Source organism: Passer domesticus, chromosome 11 (assembly GCF_036417665.1).
Source record: "Passer domesticus isolate bPasDom1 chromosome 11, bPasDom1.hap1, whole genome shotgun sequence".
Taxonomy (NCBI): domain Eukaryota; kingdom Metazoa; phylum Chordata; class Aves; order Passeriformes; family Passeridae; genus Passer; species Passer domesticus.
Genome location: NC_087484.1, coordinates 15,998,648 through 16,012,190, shown reverse-complemented (window position 1 = coordinate 16,012,190; position 13,543 = coordinate 15,998,648). Strand labels below are relative to the sequence as shown.

The 13,543-nt window shown below is 39.1% G+C and overlaps 1 protein-coding gene across 1 annotated transcript in view; it reads right to left on the bottom strand.

Annotated features, from left to right (window-relative positions):
* Nucleotides 1-11,840: 11,840 nt before the first annotated feature.
* LOC135278570 (uncharacterized) overlaps nt 11,841-13,543 on the bottom strand; it is a 230,648-nt gene continuing 228,945 nt past the window's right edge. The window contains exon 11 of the mRNA XM_064385146.1: nt 11,841-12,057. The gene's annotated coding sequence lies outside the window, so the exon portion shown is untranslated. The remainder of the gene's footprint in view (nt 12,058-13,543) is intronic.

Here is a 13,543-nt window from a genome sequence, read left to right as displayed (position 1 = left end):
GCAATAAGAGCTGCATGAAGAAAGGAGGGGAACATCCAGGTGGGGATGGGATGTTTTGGATTACATATTCCTGCTGTCCCTAGAGGACAACAAGGTTTCACACACTAAGGAAAGTTTAGACAAAAAAATCTCAACAGGAGGTGGATGCCACCATCACAACAGCTGTCCCTCATAACCAGTGCTTACATACCAGACCTTTTATCTGAGAATTAATTAAATCTAAACTGCATGAACCCTGGAATAGGCAAGTGGAAAGGGCAATGGACATTTTCATTTTCAAGCTCTGTATTTTGAAAAGACAAGAAGTAGATCCCTGTACTTAAGAACATCAGAGCTTTACAAATTCTACTTTTGGAGGTCTCTTTACAACACTGGGCAATTTGTTTTAATAGTAACTATACCATTGTGCTAATTTGGGAAGCAGTTTACAGTCAAATCCTGGCACCCATTTTATCCATACTCCTTATGTGTCAGCTTACACTCTGGCTTTAGCCTGGGAGAAACCAACAGGGAAATTCAAGACAAATTAAACACTGGGTTATATTTAAGGTTTCTCTCTGCAGGATGGATAAACCTCACTCAAATCACTGTTCTGAGACTGCAGGCACAGCTATTGAGGACAGCCCAGATGCCAGCCAGGTCTCATTTGCAAAGCACAGAGTGGATTAAAAGGTATGATTGCAGTTCTAGTCAGCAAAACTTTAACATATCTTGTCACACATGAGCTAAGAATGACATGCATTACTAGTACAAGACTTTTGCACTCTAAGTTTGCCTTTGCTATTGCTTCTGTGTGCTGTGTAATAAAAGTGGCTGATGCCAAAGACACATGCCCAACTTGTTAATGGGCTAAGTTAGGACATTGTCAATGTTCTACATCTTATATAACTATAAAAATAGATACACATATAGAAATACATAAAAAATTACATATGTGTAATGCTCCTGGTTGATAGCAACTGAACTATTTATGCTGTGGTCTTGTTGGGGGAAAGGACATTGTGTTTGCAATTCACTATGTCCCCAGAGAAGTAGTAAACACTGTATCTATGCTATGAAGTAAATATATAACAGGTCAGAAAAGCAATGTAATTGCAAAAGAAGAGATGGCAGATGAATCACAGACCTGCACCGAGCCTTACCCTGATACCACCCAAGAAGGTCTGAGCATCAGTATTCAGCCCTCAGGACTGCACTTATAGTTTTAGCATTTCAGACCTAAGGAAAAGAAAGAAATAAAAAAAGGCAAGAATTTAGCTTTTGTTCACTGTGTGAAAGGGAAGTGTGTAGCTCCTCACACAGTCCCACAGGACATGCAGAATGCAGTGACTGCTCTATACAACCTTTCACTGGAAGAATGTGCAGGCAGCAAAAGTATTTGTGATACTAATTACAGATTAGAAAATGCTCATTTAGGAAAATGTCCCTTGGCAGGGTATTTCAAAATAAACTAAACATATTCCTCTCCAAAGTGATGGAAAGGTATTCCTCTATTTAGTTAGAGAAAAGGGGATTAAAAATGCACACCATTTGGTATGAAATGGGTTATAAAAATGAGACATAAAGCACTTTACATCAGTGCTGACAAAAGCCCAGTTAAAGAATCGTCCTTTAGTTCAAAGACTGAAAAATAGCAGACATCTAGATGGAATAAAGGTTCATTTAACATAATAATCTATTCAAAAATTTGGCATTCATTTTCCTAAAATACAGCAATGAAAAAAGTCACTCTTTTTTTCACAATTAAAAAATAAAATAAATTAAAATGTTATAACTAATATTATGGCTCAGAGGAATGCCACAAATAGTTGCAGCACAGATTTTGCCACAAGACAGACTTTTAAAATTGAGACAATATTTTGAGACCATATTGCACCCAAGCCTAAAACCTGGAACATTTTGACTAGTTTCACTTTGCATGGGCCTTATCAGAGTAGCAAAAAACATCAAAGGTAAATTAATATGTGGAAATTCCTGTGTAACTTACAGTTTTGCTGAGGAAAAGCCATGCACACAGCATGAACTGGTATTAATAAGTGTACAAAAGAATGCATTATACCTTGAAGTACATATATATAAATGTTGGCTCTACCTATGGTTTTTTTTGGAAGTAGTGTTGTCATGGTTACCATTCAGCTGTCTTTATGTTTTAATATGCCTTGTTTTGTAAGGTTGAGGTTCAATTCAAGTTCATGTGAAGCAAATCAACTGAAGTTTTCAGACATGGTCTCTAACTTAATGTGCCTTGTTTTCTGAGAGGCCAACTTGCAATACTTTTGGCATGACTTTAAGAGATATCAAGCATCCCCAGACACAGCAGAAGCCAATGCTCTGAATGCAGTGACTGAGTCATGAATAATCTGCCAAGCTGCACAATCCGTGACAGTGTTCTTTTCCAAGGCTATAAACCTGTTTCAGGTAGTGTGGGGAATGTTTCTGTGCTCCTACAGGCTGAACCTACCACTGTTAGACACTAACTCAACAGTGTGTCATTCTCTCAGCAGCCTTTATTTATTTGTCTGAAGCTACAGGAATGCTTGATTGTAATGTAAAACATAAGCTCAGTTCCCATGTGTAACATCAATATTCCAATTCCTTTGGTCCATTGAAACAGAAAACTGCACTTCCCCATTCCCTTTGCAAATTTCCTCATGTTCAAATGCTGGGAATGTAATATGCTATTTGCCATTGGCAGTTCATTAAAAAGCTGGAGTTGCAGCTCCAGCTGAAAGAGAGACTCAGCAATAAACTAAAAATAAAAAAAAAACTAAAAAAGAAAACAAACCCCCAAAACAAAACAAAAACAATCAAACAAACAAAACCAAAAACCCCCAAACAAAAACAAACAAAAAACTCAAACAAACAAAAAACCACCTCCTGGCCAGGGTAATTGAGCATTATCCCAGCTCTGTGTGGGGTTTGATTGTCTTCTGCAGGTAATTAGCTTTTGTTCACTGTTTGCCAAAGAGGCAAACTGACTGGTATATGTCAATTTTTGCTTTTCTATGAACCTGTTCTTCAAAGTACCCATTTTACCTTATTAGCTTTAAGAAAAATCTTTTCACAGCCTCCAGCAAGCCACCTGGATCTGCAGAAGACTCCAGAAATGGCTCTTACCTTGCTTCCCCTTTTCTCAATTTACCTTTAGCTGAGCAACCTGGCAAGGACGTGTTGATCATTTCTGTGGTGCAGTCACAGAACTGCAGCCTGCTCATAGGGAGCTTTGTGGTGACACCCCAGTATAGCTGACTTGCCTGCAAGATATTAAGTCCAATTTAAAACTAATTTAAATATTGTTTACTTTTCTCTTTGGTATAAAATTGGGAAAGAAAGAGGTAGGGGAGAAAGAAAGTTCTAGAGCAGTGCCTCTGTTCTAGGTTCATCTCATACAGTCTTTCAGCTTTTAGTATTTTTAGATTTTTACTTCTGTACTCTCAAGAGCAGCCATAGGCAAGCTAGCTGCACACACCATGTTCCACATGGCAGGTTTTCCTCTGTTTTGAGAACTCACAGGGTCCTAGGAGTACTCAAAGACTGGTTTATTTTGCTCTTGATTGCTTGGCTTCTGGTGTCTTTGGTTTGCTTTGTTTCCCTGGGGACATCCCTCTGCAGTGGGGTCCAGAATCACCTCTTTTTCGATTGTCTCTATGCATTCACACATCTCACAAGTACACAGGATGCAGTTGTTAAAAAGCTCTGCCTTTCCCAAGAGCTCCAGAAGATTTCTGAGGCACCAATTTAGCCAAAAAAAAGAAAGTTCAACGTGTAGGACACAAAATGCAGCATAAACCACAAAGAGACCCAGGTCTGCACTTGTGTTGTACAAATGTGTGCACGGTCCCCACACACCTGTGTGTACACAGACGTTTGGGTATGTAGGAGTCACATGTGATGGCAATGTCACAGAGGGACATAATGAATGTTATCATGGGCTGTAGAAAACACACTCCCACCCTCTCACCTGTGTTTATTCAATTTATTAATTTTTCATTCTTCTAGCTTTCAGGGACCTACTCAGACAAATAACTAGTTGATATGTCATTATATGTGTGTATTTGTAATTAGGGATACTCAATCATATTCTTTTTTTATCAGACATCTCAACCTTATTCCATTATTTGATTTCACAGTGTGAATTCTTTCTGACTTTTCACCTGTTCTGATACTAAATGGGCCAGTAAATTATAAGCTTTATCTCCTAAATCCTACAGTTAAGCATCATCAGAGAGCTGAAGATGAGTTATAAGCAAATTGGATTGAAGGAGGCCTCCTTGGCCCCTGTTTCCAATTCCAGGGTATGTTCAGATGAGTGGAAAATGTTTGCTGCTAACCCCAGTGCAGAGCTTCCAGTTCACTGCACAAGAGATCCACTTCCATACACTTGATGATGTGCTCTGTGGTCTGTGGGAGGAGGAAGAGAGCTCTGAGGAGCACCTACTTGTTATGCTGTGGGCTCTGGGGCCTGGAGCTGTGCAAAACAGCATTTGAAATGTCACTTTCTAGGTCATAGCAAGAGAGGTAGTGATGACATCTCTAACCAGGCTGATTTTGAAGAGCAAGCTCACCTGCTCTGCACTGTGTTAAACACTGAAGTGATCAAGGGCTGGCACTGCAGGGTCAGCCTTCTCCTCCAGTAAGTTCAGGTCTCCATGTGTGAAAATGATTTTATCACAAGCCCCAGCTTTTTAAGAGATTATTAGCAAAGCACCAGCAGGGGGTCTGAAAAATGACAACTACTTTTTGATTTGTTCATTAAAATCAAATAACTATTTATAGTTTAACTGATCAAACTCTCTACCTTAAAATTAAAAAAAAGGTGCTCATTCTGCCTGCTTGCTATTAAATGGTAAAGCAGCACAGGAGTGAAAATACCCTGGAGCCCTTTATCATCGTCATTATCTTCACTGGTGAAGTGAGTGAGTGAGTGGAGAGGTGTGAAATTCCAGCAGAGAGGAACATGCTGTTTTAAGAGGAAGTGCTGACATGCAGGCTACAATTAGACAAAAAATGACTGCTGACATTTAAAAATCATTACAGAGAGGAAATTGTGAGTGTAATTATGTCATCATTGACACTGTTCAAGTGTGCTGATGCATTTTTGCTGATCAAAATCAAGTGTTTATATTTGTAAATAGAATGCACTTAGCAACTCTATCAATGGAAATGTTCTAGCCAAGAACTACAGAAAAAGAAGTAAAGTTACTTTCGCAAAACTTATTTTTTCATTTTTATTGATTTTCAGTATTTTGATCTGAGAATCATTTCTTGGTAATAGAATTGTTTCTTGTTCTTTAGTATTTTAGATGACTGTTTGATTGAACCTTCTTTGTAGGGTTGTTTTGGCTTGGTTTTTTGCACAGAATAGGAATGGCCATTCTGGAGCAAGTCAAAGGTCCATTTTACAAATGCGTGTCCTGTATCAAACAGTGGCTATCACTGGAGGCCTACAGGAGAATTTAAGACAACAGTAAATATATAATTATATTATCTATAGCAGTCTCACAGTTTCCAAAATCTGCTCAAAGACTTCAGAGACTATTCCAAAAAATCAGAATAATTAAGTCTCTCTAACTTTAGAAATAGTCTGATACTGGATTCAGTGCAAAGGGAGACATGATGTCAGCAGGTGGCAAAATATGTAAAGGTTATCATTTACTTAGAGAAGAGGGTTTTGTTGACTGTGCAAATATTGGAATTTTGGCACTGCATTATTTAACACAGTTGTCCCTGGAGCTCTGTCACAAATCCTTTACCTATGACATATGTCACTCAATAACAGGGAAAAGTGACCAATCTATGATAGATACAAATGCCCAGTTCAGAAGGGGCAAAATGTTTCTGGCTGATTCCAAGATGGAATTATTTTTTTTAATATTGGAGATTTTGAATATTATATATAAATACACTTTAAAAATGTGCCAGCAGAACTGTTTACAAAGACTCTCGATGGAAGAAAAGGGCTTGGCTTCTAAATTGAAATGTCCCTCCAAAAATGTCTAAAAAATGCTAATCCTCCTGTGGATGGCATTTTGTTCACAGTATTCTGGAACATATTTATGGTGGAAATTAAGGAAAAGACAAAAAGTGTGAACAAGATAAAGGATGCTTAATAAAGAAGTTCTCTACACTATCAACATAGTTATTTTTGAAGGCTGTGGCAGAACCAAAATATGAATATTGAATGTCAACTGTTCAGGTTCAAATTAACTATTCCTCAGCTTGCATCTACTAAGCTCCAAAACTCCCCTCAGTATGTTTTTGCTATTTTTATAAGAATTGGTTTGTCTGTGCCTTTTCTTTCAGTTTTTGGGGGGGTTTTATTCAGTCCTCACTTTATTGACTTTGCCCTTTGGGAAAGGGTTTTTTGCAATCCACCTACTAATTTTCTGGGTGTCCTCCTGCAGCTTTTCTTCTTTTGACATTGGGTCTATCAGTTTCCATCAGTGTCCCTGTTGTCTGGATGTCAAAACATATATCCAGTCAAACTGTGTTAGCAGAATAATGTCAAGCAACTCTATAGTCACCACATCAGCAAAAGAGCTGCTTTCATGATGTCATTTTATGATTGGCTGAATACTTAATTCATTTTTAGAGTTATAAGGATTTCCCTGTCAAAACACAGAATCCTTTGTGCCATTGAAATGGTAGAAATCAGTAGTTAGGGAACAATCCACACTGGGTGTCTTGGGAGAGACCAGTCCCACAGGTATTTCAGATGACTGCTTATCGCAGCAGGAAATACTGAAGAGCTCATCAAAAAGGGGGCCACAGAAATATGTAATAGGGCTTCATTAGAGCATAAAAATATGACAGAAAGGATAGTGCTATGTCACTGTGATTTCTATTTTAACATTCATTTATAGGCAACTTTCATCTTTATCTCCCTTTTCACTAATTCAGGCCTTTCTAGATTTATTTTTTCTTTGGAATCGCTGTTTTCCATATGTTATCTTAGTGGAGAGCTTATTCAATTACAGATTTTAACAAGCTAAAGAAAATACATTTTCTCCATTTTCTGCTTGTTTTTGAAAGACAAAAATAAAAAAAAAATTCATCTTTCTCTGCGCAGTAAACTGATACCACATACCTAATCTCTTTAAAAACATCTTTCCAGAATGGCTGAACTCTGAAACTCGGCCATTCTAATAATTAATGGTTTTAATCTATCTCTGAGCATATTTTTAAAACATCACTTTGTCTGAAATTTTCATAAATACAAGATTGACAGAGCATTGTTGAGTAGCAGGACTGTAAAGTAGTTAGATCCCCACTCCTAGCAAAGGGAGGCAAACACAAATCAGTACCACGCTGAGCCCACCCAAAAGTGAGGAATTCAGCACCAGTAGTGGAAGAGCCTGCAAGAGACTGTCTGGATTCTCAGCAGTGGATCAAATTTGCATGTTGCCTTTGCTTTTAACTTAACGATGGTGGGTTTTTGTAGGAGATTTTATTTTATTTATTATTCTTAATTTTACATTTTTGTTAAGACCAGGATGGATATTCCATAACATCCAGATAAAATACATTCATACTGTGCTTCTGGAGACCTAAAGTCTAACCTGAATCTTCCTTGACATTGTCTCTTTGAACACCTAGAATCTTTCAGTCTCTGATGTTAGCCCCTACAAAAGTTCCTGGCCTCTGTTACACAGCAGTCTGGGCTCCCTTTGCATCCTCTGACAAGCACAAGGGGTGCTGGGCTCAGAGTCTTGACGGGTGCTTTGCATGAGGCAGAAGGGAAAAAAAAAATCCCTTTTCCCAAATGAGACACTGCATCAGCACAGATATTAGAAAAAATATGGTAAGCAATAAAAAAATGCAAGTCCTTGGAGACTGGAGGGTGTCTCCTTATATTGTCTGCCTTGCACAATATTCTGTATAGTTTATGCTTTCATTGCAAAACAATTTGTCAGCGTCTTATTTGCCAAGACATTGTCAATATAACATAATGCAAGTCATGAGCTGCTGTCTGACAGTCCAATCCTGTAAACTGTGTCCTTTTATGCATTAAGGACTCCTTCAACAACAACAAAAAAAAGATCTATTTTTCGAGCAGTTCCTCAGACCACTCACACAGTGAGATGTGACCTGCAGAAGTTCCGTGACAATGAGTAAATGTCAACATTGAAAGACACCTGCAGTGTTGTTTTCTTGCATTGAGTATTAGCAACAAAGTCAGGGCAAAGCAGTAACAGCGCTCAGAAGAGTGATTCTGCTGAAGGACTTTGGGTACAGCAGTAGGAGAGACCATGGAGCAGTTACAATAATCACTGCCATCTCTTATCTGTTTTGATTACATGGAAGGATCTACTCTGTCACCTATCAGACAGAGACCAAATTTTAAGCCCTTTAATCTCCCTTGTGAGTAAGTGTCTATCAAATCTTTCTCCTTTCATCATAACATCAAGGTAGGGGATCTACCAATACACTTAAATAAGACTGGAAGATCATTAAAACAATGGAGCTCCACAGCTTCATGCTATTGCTATGTGTTCAGTAATAGTAAGAGAAAAGGTTGTTGCCTGATTTTAGTAAAATATACTCTAATAAGAATTATTGCTTGATCCATTCCATTTGAAAGGCTTCAGCTGAGTTACACTGTCATAAATGAGACCACAGCAGTCTCCAAATCTGTTCAGTCTTACAAATCCATGCATATAACATGCTTTTTCTACTATAAAATGACTTAAATTAATATATGACCAAGGTGTAGATAAGAACATGGAGCAGCAAGTACAATGGCCACTGTGGGTAAAAGAAGAACAGTTTTAAATGGAATACTATGGTTTATCAGCTAAAGATTTGCAATTTTTTAAAACTTCATTCTTTTCCCCTACAGTAAAGTACAACCAAAAAGAAGATCTGGAAATCTGAAAATATGGAAGCAGAATAACAATCCAGCAAAGAGCGGTAAGAAAGGAAAAATACCCAAATTGCATTGTTGAAACATTTTTTTATTCTGAAAATACTGGCAATTAGCACACTTAAGTTTTGTTAATTAAACTTCAATTGTTATACATGCGAAATGAATTATGCAACCTGTAAATCTTAATTACATTGTTAATTGCAATAACATTATGATCATTTTGTGATGCCTTAAATCAGTCAAACATGTTTCTCAATTTTGGAGTTGATCAGAGCTGATGGCATTTTGAATATAACACACTGCTTGTACATTTTAATAGAATTTACATCATTAATTATAATATTTTGATTAAAGTTTCAAACACTAGTATCCATAAACCAGAAAAAACACAGCAGTATTTGGATGCAATATGATTTTAACACTTCATGCAGCAAATGCTTCTGGTTAAACAATTGGTATTAATTATGCAAACATGCATCATTCATGCACTGGGGGTTTATGTCCATCACAACAGTGAAGCAGCTTCAGATTGAGACACAGATGCAGCTGGCAGAAGCAGCACCTGTAGTGAAACAGCTCAGGAGCCTCAGGTGCTGTCATGCCAGGGCGTTTGTAAACCTGTTCACTGTGCTCAGATAATGTAAGTCAGTATTATTTACAGACATTGAGACACTGCATCAATTTTATGCCAGATGAGTGTCTGGCTTCTCTTAGCATCAGTTCAGCCTCAAGTAATTAATTTAATTATATCAAGTAATTAATTTAATTATAAGTAGCCTCAGCTACTTACAATTAAATGTTGAAAGCAGTCATTGGCATGTCTGGTGAAAGCAGCCCTGCAAGAGGGACTGAAAGAGCCATCGGTAGCCTACAATCAGGGTAAGGCTTCATCTAAAGTACCAGGGTCCCGCTTGAACACATGAATTCCAGAAAGTTGTTAAATTACAGGACAGATTGCTGTTAGATGGAGCTCTGAGAAGGACTAAAAATCTAGAAAACACAGCTTAAAAGGTAAGATGAATAATTAGAGATAATTAGTGTGAAGAAGAATTACCTGGGATAACAGTCTGCATACACAGAAAAGGTTGGTATAAAATGAAGGAATTAGCTTGGCAGAAAAGTGAAAACAGCATAATTGGCAGCAAGAAAGAATTGTACTGGACATTATTAGGAAAAGCTTTGTAATGCTAAGAACCAGTCCTTTGCTCTTTGCAAAGCTGTGGAGGTGCTCTGTCACCAGGGTTTCAGCAACAGACTGGACTAACATCAATCAGAAATGAAGTAGATGTGGCTGGGCCTATACTGGGGCAGTCCTTAAATGACCTTTTACGTCCTCAGCATAAGTTTTGTAGATGAAGAAAGTGCTTCACTGTGCTGCTAATCCAGAATTTCTTGCAAGAACTGGCAGCCTGTAATGCTCTGCACTAGAGGAGGAGATGGTTTTCCTGTTGGGACAATCCACAGCTCCCGAAGGAATCTGCTGATCTGTGGCACTTCCCTGGGCAGTGGCTGCTGCCATCAATCTCATACCTATGTCCCAGAGTCCAGGTCTGGATTATATTATTAAACAAGGCTGTAGTACAAACCTTCCAGACACCTCAATCCTAGTCAAACTTTACCCTGAAGTGTGAGCCACAACTTACAAATACAAAATGTTATTTTGCTATCAGCTTTAGTGATATCCAGTGAAGTTTGAATAGTTTTAACCGAGGCATGAAAAAGCCAGATTGTCTTGTCCTCACAGACATATAACTCATAAGTGACTCCACACAAAGGTGTGCAGTGTTAGAAAGAGGAAAAGCTGGTGTAGGTGGGTGACCTTCACCAGAGCCTGTTTGCTGCTGTGAAAGGGTGGGACACAGCAGATCCTTGCAGCCCTGGTTCTGGTGAAAGATTTCATTGTGCTCTTCAAGTTTGCTACTCCACAAGGCAAAGTTCAGGTTGTGCTTCAGTGGGATCCCGGCAGCCAATTCATGCACTGTGCTTTGTGTCTATTTTAAGACCAGGCTCTTCCCTAGCCTGCCTTACAGCACTGAGCCAAATTCCCTTTGAAGTTGCATTCAAACATACCTCTTGGGCTAAAGGGTCTAGCAAGCAAAATAAATCAATTTTTTTTTAAAAAAAAAGGTAAAGACAAATTAATAAGAAGTCTTCAAAATCAAAAATATCTTTGTTTTGTTTTGTCTGTTTTGTTTTTTCCATCTGCAGTCTATTCAGTATTTCAGGAGACAGATTTAGGGCAGAAAGTTTATAGGTGGTGCAAACAATTCCCTGGCACCTCCCCTTTTTCTTCTTTAAGAGAATGTCTAACTTTCTGCTCAGTAGAACAACTCCAGATCTGATTACAGGAAAGATCCACCAGCCTACTCCTGGGTGATCCCATGCTTTATTTCACTGCAGCTGAACATCTCCATCTTCCTCAGATGCTTCTCAGCAGTCTTTTGTAGATGAGTTTGTAAAAAAGCTTTTTAAATCATTGAAAAGTAAAGCAGGAATATGCCATGAGTGTACTTGTAGGTAAAATTAAGAAATATTCTGGTTTGATTTCTGAAGGTTGGCTACAAGCCCTGCAGCTGAAGTTCTCTAAATATGCTTTCAAAATAAAAAATACTCACTAAATGCCTCTTGAAAGAGTAAATAGTCAAAGCAGCTTTGAGCTTCATTTTGTGCTTCACTTGCAAATAGTTATGTGACCCAGCCTCGCACCTCAGCCTCTAACTCTGCAACAGGTCACCCCAGCATAGTGTTACAGGCTTTAACCTTGCCCTGCCATTCATGCTTAATGTGGTCACGGCTTGATTTCTCATGGCATGCTAGGACTCCTGGCCAAATTTCATTGCTAACAGGGAAAAAAGTCACACTGACAAACTGAACATTTCCAGTGCAATTACAGGAAGACAGAGTGGCTTTTCATTCCAAAAACACATATATCCACACACATATACATGTGTATATAGACAGCCACACTCATATGTGTATATAATATCTTGCCTTTATATTGCATTTAAGAGTTACAGTGCTCTTCTGAGAGAAAAGCAGCCATTCTCCTTGTCAGAGAGCTGCAACTCTGCCAGTCAGTTCAGTCTGAGAACGCCAAGTGAGCCATTTGAGACGTGTGATCTTTCAGCTGCACAGCATCCCATTCATCAAACGCTTCAGCAATGTAATATGTAAAGCTGGAAAAACAGAAGCTGCAGATGCAAGAAAAATCAATTAGCAGAAACGCCCATATAAGAAAAAAGGCCTGCACAGAATCATCATATTGCCATTCTGAATTTCCTAAAGCTACCACCTCCCTTCTTTTGGGTGATCTTGGAACATTATACATTCTGTAATGAGCATGAGAGGATAGAAGTGTTCTAATCCCCTAATTAGGCACTGATAATTTAATAGAACACTGCATAATTTAATGTCACTAGGTAGCACTGAGCACAAAGTTGGCATTATATCCTTTTCTCCACTCCCCTGCCCCACCAAAAATTTCAGATATGGCAAGCCTCAAGTTTAGGAAAGAGGCTGTTATAGTTTGCAAATAGTTTCCATCTGGAAGAAGGCGCACCCAACAGAATTCAAACAATGCACACTGCAATCTCAGTTACAGTGGCATAAATTAGGATCAATTCCACTGAGGTCAGAACAGTTATATCTGGGAGACACGTGAGGACTGAGGCTAACTAACTGCAGGGGAGTCAGTTCTCATCTCCTCTCCCATAAGTCAAGCTGGCCCTAGTTTCCAGTTGGACTCTGTCCACATAGTGGGCCAAACCTGGCTTTAAATTTCAAGAGAATAAATGTGGAGATACTGATTTTACTGGAGCTAGTCCCAATTACAGTAGTGCAAAGTTTGACCCAGAGACTATTTTTATAGATCCAGCACTGAGCAGTGGCCAGCAGCTGACGTCCCATCATACTCTGGCCTTGCTGGACTGGAACATTCAGGGTACAAAGGCATTTCTGTGTGATCTGGAGTACCACGCTTCAGATCCATGTTTGATCACAATTATTTCTCACTTTGATGAAGGCAGCAATTCCCAAAATAAAGTGCACATGTGGAACACACTTATCTACCTAGTTCCTCTCCTCCCCCAGGAATATTTTTCGACTTGTTAACTACTGGAACCTGATCCTCATGTAATACAGGAAATGTGTAAGGGTGATACCAACGACCTTAGCAAAGTGCAAGCTGTGAATAGCCCTGCTGAAGCTGAGCAGCCAGAAAAGACAAAAATGTTGGCATGCCAGCTGTTGACTGCTACTGCAGGTGAATGGCTTTTAGAAACATTTAAACCAGTTGGAGTAAAAACAGGCCAATCCTCACTAATGGTAAAAAGGTGAGAGAGAAGGTAATAAAGCATAAGAAGTGCAGTGACCACATACAGTGACACGAGCAGCAAAGAGCCTTCCTTTGATGGGAGGAAGGCAGAGCTTAGCCAGAGGCCACAGAAGCACTGGTGTGAGCTGTAAGGCTGATATGGGCACTCCAGGAGGAATACTCTCCTGCATGGAGAGGAGGAAGCAACACCAGCTCAGGGGCCTGAGGTCTGTCTTGGCACCTCTTCTCCCAGAGGGGTAAATGTGGCTCTGCACAGCTGAGTGCCCCTCAGGGCAGCAATTATAAAGGGAGTGAGAATGGTAGCTGTATATGAACAAGGCTCTATTAAGAATTCTCTCCCATTA